The sequence below is a fragment of the Coregonus clupeaformis genome, chromosome 17 (assembly GCF_020615455.1).
Source record: "Coregonus clupeaformis isolate EN_2021a chromosome 17, ASM2061545v1, whole genome shotgun sequence".
NCBI classification, from domain to species: domain Eukaryota; kingdom Metazoa; phylum Chordata; class Actinopteri; order Salmoniformes; family Salmonidae; genus Coregonus; species Coregonus clupeaformis.
In genome coordinates, this window is record NC_059208.1 from 73,213,576 (window position 1) to 73,222,645 (window position 9,070).

Genomic DNA, 9,070 nt, shown 5'->3' on the forward strand with positions numbered 1-9,070 from the left:
TCAGAATTTCAAAAAATAGTTATAAATTGATTTGCATTTTAATGATGGAAATAAGAAAGATTTCTGGCTCCCAGGTTTCTTTTATACAGGTAACGAGCTGAGATTAGGAGCACACTCTTAAAGGGAGTAACCTATATAAAAGACACCTGTCCACAGAAGCAATCAATCAATCAGATTCCAAACTCTCCACCATGCCAAGACCAAAGAGCTCTCCAAGGATGTCAGGGACAGGATTGTAGACCTACACAAGGCTGGAATGGGCTACAAGACTATCGCCAAGCAGCTTGGTGAGAAGGTGACAACAGTTGGTGCGATTAATCGCAAATGGAAGAAACACAAAAAACTGTCAATCTCCCTCGGCCTGGGGCTCCATGCAAGATCTCACCTCGTGGAGTTGCAATGATCATGAGAATGGTGAGGAATCAGCCCAGAACTACACGGGAGGATCTTGTCAATGATCTCAAGGCAGCTGGGACCATAGTCACCAAGAAAACAATTGGTAACACACTACGCCTTGAAGGACTGAAATCCTGCAGCGCCCGCAAGGTCCCCCTGCTCAAGAAAGCACATATACAGTCCCGTCTGAAGTTTGCCAATGAACATCTGAATGATTTAGAGGAGAACTGGGTAAAAGTGTTGTGGTCAGATGAGACTAAAATTGAGCTCTTTGGCATCAACTCAACTCGCAGTGTTTGAAGGAGTAGGAATGCTGCCTATGACCCCAAGAACACCATCCCCACCGTCAAACATGGAGGTGGAAACATTATGCTTTGGGGGTGTTTTTCTGCTAAGGGGACAGGACAACTTCACCGCATCAAAGGGACGATGGACGGGGCCATGTACCGTCAAATCTTGGGTGAGAACCTCCTTCCCTCAGCCAGGACATTGAAAATGGGTCGTGGATGGGTATTCCAGCATGACAATGACCCAAAATACACGGCCAAGGCAACAAAGGAGTGGCTCAAGAAGAAGCACATTAGCCAGCCTAGCCAGTCTCCAGACCTTAATCCCATAGAAAATCTGTGGAGGGAGCTGAAGGTTCGAGTTGCCAAACGTCAGCCTCGAAACCTTAATGACTTGGAGAAGATCTGCAAAGAGGAGTGGGACAAAATCCCTCCTGAGATGTTTGCAAACCTGGTGGCCAACTACAAGAAACGTCTGACCTCTGTGATTGCCAACAAGGGTTTTGCCACCAAGTACTAAGTCATGTTTTGCAGAGGGGTCAAATACTTATTTCCCTCATTAAAATGCAAATTAATTTATAACATTTTTGACATGCGTTTTATTGGATTTTTTTGTTCTTATTCTGTCTCTCACTGTTCAAATAAACCTACCATTAAAATTATAGACTGATCATTTCTTTGTCAGTGGGCAAACGTACAAAATCAGCAGGGGATCAAATACTTTTTTCCCTCACTGTAGGTCATGGTTTGTTGCTTGTAAAGTACATATTTGATGTTCTATAACAGAACCCTGACAAACAGCCAACATGTCAACAATGAATATGGAAGGAAACAAAGGGAAGAGGGACTCCAAACTTTGCAGCGTCATTATAGGTACAGTGGAGTTCAAATCATGACATTTACATGATACTTTACAGCAGGTGAAGTCCAAAACGAACAAAAACTTCACAAAATGTCGGCACAATATATGCACAAACTGTTCCGAACTGTTTCGGCTGGGAATCATGCGGATGCCTTTATTTAGTAAAGGCGTCCACATGCTTCCTAGCCAAAATAGTTTTCTAAAGGCAAGTCGAAGTCAGTAGCCGAAGTCTACGACCGTTCATTGGTGATTGGTCAACAGTAGGGATTCTTCAATAAAGTATTTGTTGTCATTCAACGAGAGACAACTTGTTTTCATGGAATTTTTTCATTGAGGAATACTGCACCAAACATCTTCATTATATGTAAAATTGCACGACTATGATCTTCTTGGCAAAAACGTCAAACTTAATGACAGATTTCTTGAATTATCTTAGATTAATTCGGACTATTTTGAGGAAGTGTGTACAGTGCCTTACAAAGGTATTCATCCCCCTTGGCGTTTTTCCTATTTTTATTTGGATGTCATGTAATGGACATACACAAAATAGTCCAAATTGGTGAAGTGAAATGAAAAAAATAACTTGTTTCAAAAAATTCAAAAAAATAAATAACGGAAAAGTGGTGCGTGCATATGTATTCACCCCCTTTGCTATGAAGCCCCTAAATAAGATCTGGTGCAACCAATTACCTTCAGAAGTCACATAATTAGTTAAATAATGTCTACCTGTGTGCAATCTAAGTGTCACATGATCTGTCACATACACCTGTTCTGAAAGGTCCCAGAGTCTGCAACACCACTAAGCAAGGTGCACCACCAAGCAAGTGGCACCATGAAGACCAAGGAGCTCTCCAAACAGGTCAGGAACAAAGTTGTGGAGAAGTACAGATCAGGGTTGGGTTATAAAAAAATATCGGAAACTTTGAACATCCCATGGAGCACCATTAAATCCATTATAAGAAAATTGAAAGAATATGGCACCACAACAAACCTGCCAAGAGAGGGCTGCCCACCAAAACTCACGGATCAGGCAAGGAGGGCATTAATCAGAAAGGCAACAAATAGACCAAAGATAACCCTGAAGGACCTGCAAAGCTCCATAGTGGAGATTGGAGTATATATCCATAGGACCACTTTAAGCCGTACACTCCACAGAGCTGGGCTTTACGGAAGAGTGGCCAGAAAAAAGCCATGGCTTAAAGAAAAAAATAAGCAACCACGTATGGTGTTTGCCAAAAGGCATGTGGGAGACTCCCCAAACATATGGAAGAAGGTTCTCTGGTCAGATGAGACTAAACTTGAGCTTTTTGGCCATCAAGGAAAACGTTATGTCTGGCGCAAACCCAACACCTCTCATCACCCCGAGAACACCATCCCCACAGTGAAGCATGGTGGTGGCAGCATCATGCTGTGGAGATGTTTTTCATCGGCAGGGACTGGGAAACTGGTCAGAATTTATGGATGGTGCTAAACCCCCCAAAAATCAATTTTAATTCAAGGTTGTAAGGCAACAAAATAAGAAAAATGCCAAGGGGGTGAATACTTTCGCAAGCCACTGTATTACAAAATGTTCCACGTTGAAATGACATGGTGTGCCCAGTGGGAAGCTCTTTTTTTTTTGTTAAAACATTTCTAGCCTGTCTATCTCTGGGTATCAGGGTTTATGCATTATGCTCGACCTGCTCAGTTTTCCACCAGAAAATGGCCAAAAAGAGTAGAACCAGGTCACCTGCTTTTACACTAGGGTTCAACTATAAGATGTTTCTTTAAAAAAAAGCATATTTTAAAAAGGATTAGTTTCATCATATTAAAACGAGAGTTCAGTTCACATAACAGGGTTGACCTTAAAATGAGGGACAGGTTTTTTGTTACTTTAAAAGGAACCACTAATCACATTAAATAAATAATAATCTTCAGAAATGCCTTTGTCAAAGCAACATAATAACTAGGGCTTTACAATGATGGTGAAAACTTTGAGAAATGTTGGGGTAACTTGAATTAAAATCTTCCTAGAAGTCAGAGGGTGCACAGAGGGACATGACAAAATGCAGAATTTTGGCACTTTAGCAAGTCTTTAAAGATTTATTGATGGTCTTTATTAAAGGCAGTGTTGAGGAAGCTACTCTGAACATAGTTTACTAAGCTACCAATTACTTCACACTGGAAGAAGTAAAGCTACACTAAAGCTACCCATAAGAAAAAATATAGTTTACTTAACTAAATTTACTTTGAAAAACAAACTACTTTGTGAAAGATTATCATATGTAAATCTGAAATGTCATAGACTACAATTTGCCAGACAGATCCCTTTGGGGTCAAATTGTAACAAGTTTTGGTTTTTCTATTTATATTTCGAGGTGGCACATTGGCACGTGGGGCGCACCGATTGGTTTCACTTCACTTTCATAAGGATATTTCATGCTGAAACCCTCATATTAAACACAAATGGTATTCACTAAGTTAATGGTTTATATTTAAGAATGTTTTCCAGATTTGTCATTCTATATATATTTTTTAATCATCTTATTTAATTACTTCGTATATTTTACATGTGATAAGGCCACACAGAGGGCCAGAGATCAGCTGTAGTACCCAAAAGGGCCACTAGATGTGTTGTGATAGATTACATAAAATCCTTGAAAGATACGAAAATTCTGGTAGTTTACTGGTAAACTTCGAAAGGGACTGCCGTGTGCTGAAGCGCATAGCGTCTGTCCTCGGTTGCAACATTCATTACGGCGTTCCAAACTGCCTCTGGAAGCAACGTCAGCACAATAACTGTTCATCGGGAGCGTCATGAAATGGGTTTCCATGGCCAAGAAGCCTCACACAAGCCTAAAATCACCATGCGCAATCCCTAGCATCTGCTGGAGTGGTGTAAAGCTCGCCGCCATTGGACTCTGGAGCAGTGGAAACGCGTTCTCTGGAGTGATGAATCACGCTTCACCATCTTGAAGTCCGACTGACAAATCTGGGTTTGGCGGATGCCAGGAGAACGCTACCTGCCCGAATGCATAGTGCCAACTGTAAAGTTTGGTGGAGGTGGAATAATGGTCTGGTGTTTTTCATGGTTCGGGCTAGGCCCCTTAGTTCCATAAAATACAGTACAGCATACAATGACATTCTAGACGATTATGTGCTTCCAACTTTGTGGCAACAGTTTTGGGAAGGCCCTTTCCTGTTTAAGCATGACAATGCCCCCGTGCACAAAGCGAGGTGCATACAGTAATTGTTTGCCGAGATCGGTGTGGAAGAACTTCACTGGCCTGCACAGAGCTCTGACCTTTGGGATGAATTGGAACGCTGCACCTAATCGCCCAAAATCAGTGCCCGACCTCCCTAATGCTCTTGTGGCTGAATGGAAGTCCCCGCAGCAATGTTCCAACTTCTAGTGGAAAGTCTTCCCAGAAGAGTGGAGGCTGTTATAGCAGCAAAGGGGGGACCAAGTCCATATTAATGCCCAAGATGTTGGAATGAGATGTTCAACGAGCAGGTGTCCACATACTTTTGGTCATGTAGTGTACATGTTTTAAATATTTTCAATAAACTATTGGCGTTCTCTGAGTCCACATGATATTTCCTCCTTCTTGAAATCGTGAATAATATTTGCATAGGCCAATGTTTTCCATAGGCTATGTCAAAATCATACGAGCATGTTATAATTTTTATGACTCACATGGTCAATATTGAAAGATTATACAGTTTATTGTATTCTAACGATATGTCATATAGAGCTATTACCATGATATTTTGTTTTCTATCATGTTGGTGCAACTTAGTTCCTCAATCAAATGCCTGGGATGAACTGTGCTCTGACCGTTACTAGAATATGACTGGTTCTGTAGGAAAAATAGATATCAAATTATCTTTCAGTGTAAGCCCAAAACACTGAACACGAATATATATGTAATGAAAATGACAATATATCCCCATGTTTCATAAGAACCCACTCCACTGAGCAATCATGAAGAATCCCCACCACGCCCATATGAAAACAGATCTGTATTTTCATTTTCATAATATCCCCTTTCACAATATCCTCAACATATCTCCATCAACCTCTCCCAGCTCTATTATAAGCCTTGTTTCCTAATCCTCTACTGTAAGCACCCTCTTTGTTTGGGGATGTATTGGAGGCTGGACATCCAGATTGCTAGAGGGTGGCGTGTTTGCTGTGTCATGTGGCATTACAGTGCCTCCTCTGTTCCTTATGTGAAGACACAGCTAGCACATTTGATTCCTTGGAAGTTGTGGGAACGTATGTTTTTGGTTTCACATTGGTTGTGGGAACAAAGCCATAAGTTTCCTGACTGGTAAAACTGATTTATTATTTTTTTTTACATTCTGAGAACAGAAGTGAACATTTAGCCTCTTCTGGGAACTTTATTTTTAGGTTGCAGGGAGTTTCTGAGAATGTTTTACTCTGGTTCCTTGAAAGTTTTCCTGGGAGGTTTTATTAAAGGTCCAATGCAGGCACTTTTATCTAAATCATATCATTTCTGGGTAACAATTAAAGGTGCAATATGCAGAAATCGCTCCGCCATTTCCTGGTTACTAAAATTCTAAAAGTTCACCTAATTTCAGTTTATGTAACAAAACAAGCAGTAATTGTGTATAGAGAATCATAGTACCATTTAAACCGTGAAATATATTTTCCATTACCAAAAATAAAGTATTTACAGCTGTTTGGAGCTGGTGTACAAAACTGAAAGTAAAAAAAACGCAAAACCTAAACTTAAGAACGGGAAGCATAGAAATAACGCACATAGAACAGATCTACCGCTTCATAGACTTGCTTTCAATGCGAATGGCAGATCTGTAATTCACATTTCTATGTGAATTTGGTCAGGTCGCCCAAAAAGTTGTATATTGTATCTTTAAGTACCTTATTGTGATTGTTTTTAATAAACATTGTCAAAAAGAAACAAATAGTTCTTTAGCAAATAGCAATTTCTCAAGCAACAATTTAGTTAGAACTGTCTAGGAGTGGTCTGAGCGGGGAGGGAAAAACTGAAAGATGATCTGTTATTGGCAGAGAGGTTTGGACCTCTCTTTCTTTTTATTCGAACTAATTTACTGCCTGGTCATATCACCAGACAGGCCAAAACGCCATCCCATCAAAACAGGCTAAAATTTCAGGTCGTCCTTTCAAACCGCTCTTACACTAAAAGGGCATTGTCATAATCTTTCACAATTTTACAGTATTATTCCAACCTCAGTGTGGAAATATATTTTATTAGGTACACCCATCTAGTACAGGGTCGAACCCCACTTTGCCTTCAGAACAGCCTGAATTCTTTGGGGCATTCTACAAGGTGTCGGAAACATTCACAGGGATGGTGGTCCATGATGAAACAACGGCATCACGCAGTTGCTGCAGATTGGACGGCAGCACATTCATGCTGCGAACAGCCCGTTCCATCTCAGCCCAAAGATGCTCTATTGGCTTGAGGCCTGGGGACTGTGCAGGCTACTCATGTAAACTGAACTCGCTGTCATGTCCAGGGGATGTTTTTCCACTCCTCAATTGTCCAGTGTTGGTAATCGCTTGTCCACTGGAGTCGCTTCTTCTTATTTTTAGCTGATAGGAGTGGAACCCGGTGTGGTCGTCTGCTGCAATAGCCCATCCGTGACAAGGATCAACGAGTTGTGTGTTCCGAGATGCCGTTATTCACACCATTGTTGTACTGCGCTGTTATTTGTCTGTTTGTAGCCCGCCTGTTAGCTTGCACAATTCTTGCCATTCTCCTTTGACCTCTTTCATCAATGAGCTGTTTTCACCGACAGGACTGCCGCTGACTGGATGTTTTTCGCACAAACCTTAGATGATGTCGTGCGTGAAAAGCTCAGGAGGGTGGCCGTTTCTGAGATACTGCATTCGGCGTGCCTGGCATCGACGATTATACCACTCTCAAAGTCACTTAGTTTACTCGTTTCGCCCATTCTAACATTCAATCGAACAGTAACTGAATGCCTTGATGCCTGCCTGCTTACTTTACAGTGGCTTGCGAAAGTATTCACCCCCTTGGCATTTTTTCCTATTTTGTTGCCTTACAACCTGGAATTAAAATGGATTTTTTGGGGGTTTGTATCATTTGATTTACACAACATGCCTACCACCTTGAAGATTAAACATATTTTTTATTGTGAAACAAACAAGAAATAAGACAAAAAAACTGAAAACTGCATAACTATTCACCCCCCCCCCCCAAAGTCAATACTTTGTAGAGCCACCTTTTGCAGCAATTACAGCTGCAAGTCTCTTGGGGTATGTCTCTATAAGCTTGGCACATCTAGCCACTATGAGTTTTGCCCATTCTTCAAGGCAAAACTGCTCCAGCTCCTTCAAGTTGAATGGGTTCCGCTGGTGTACAGCAATCTTTAAGTCATACCACAGATTCTCAATTGGATTGAGGTCTGGACTTTGACTAGGCCATTCCAAGACATTTAAATGTTTCCCCTTAAACCACTCAAGTGTTGCTTTAGCAGTATGCTTAGGGTCATTGTCCTGCTGGAATGTGAACCTCCGTCCCAGTCTGAAATCTCTGGAAGACTGAAACAAGTTTCCCTCAAGAATTTCCCTGTATTTAGCGCCATCCATCATTCCTTCAATTCTGACCAGTTGCCACCACCATGCTTCACTGTGGGGATGGTGTTCTCGGGGTGATGAGAGGTGTTGGGTTTGTGCCAGACATAGCGTTTTCCTTGATGGCCAAAAAGCTCAAGTTTCATCTGACCAGAGTACCTTCTTCCATATGTTTGTGGAGTCTCCCACATGCCTTTTGGCGAACACCAAACGTGTTTGCTTATTTTTTTCTTTAAGCAATGGCTTTTTTCTGGCCACTCTTCCGTAAAGCTCAGCACTGTGGAGTGTACGGCTTAAAGTGGCCCTGTGGACAGATACTCCAATCTCCGCTGTGGAGCTTTGCAGCTCCTTCAAGGTTATCTTTGGTCTCTTTGTTGCCTCTCTGATTAATGCCCTCCTTACCTGGTCCGTGAGTTGTGGTGGGCGGCCCTCTCTTCGCAGGTTTGTTGTGGTGCCATATTCTTTCAATTTTTTAATAATGGATTTAATGGTGCTCCGTTGGATGTTCAAAGTTTCAGATATTTTTTTAGAACCCGAACCTGATCTGTACTTCTCCACAACTTTGTCCCTGACCTGTTTGGAGAGCTCCTTGATCTTCATGGTGCAGCTTATACTTTTTTGAAACAAGTTAATTTTTTCATTTCACTTCACCAATTTGTACTATTTTGTGTATGTCCATTACATGAAATCCAAATAAAAATCAATTTACATTACAGGTTGTAATGCAACAAAATAGGGAAAACGGCAAGGGGGATGAATACTTTTGCAAGGCACTGTATATAACAAGCCACAGTCACGTGACTCACTGTCTGTAGGAGCGATCGATTTTGGTGAACGGGGTGGTGTACTTAATAAACTGGCTGGTGAGTGTTTTTGAATGCACTTGTCCTTTAACGCTCTGAGAATGGATACTATAGGTTATTTGAAGATAATTAAATA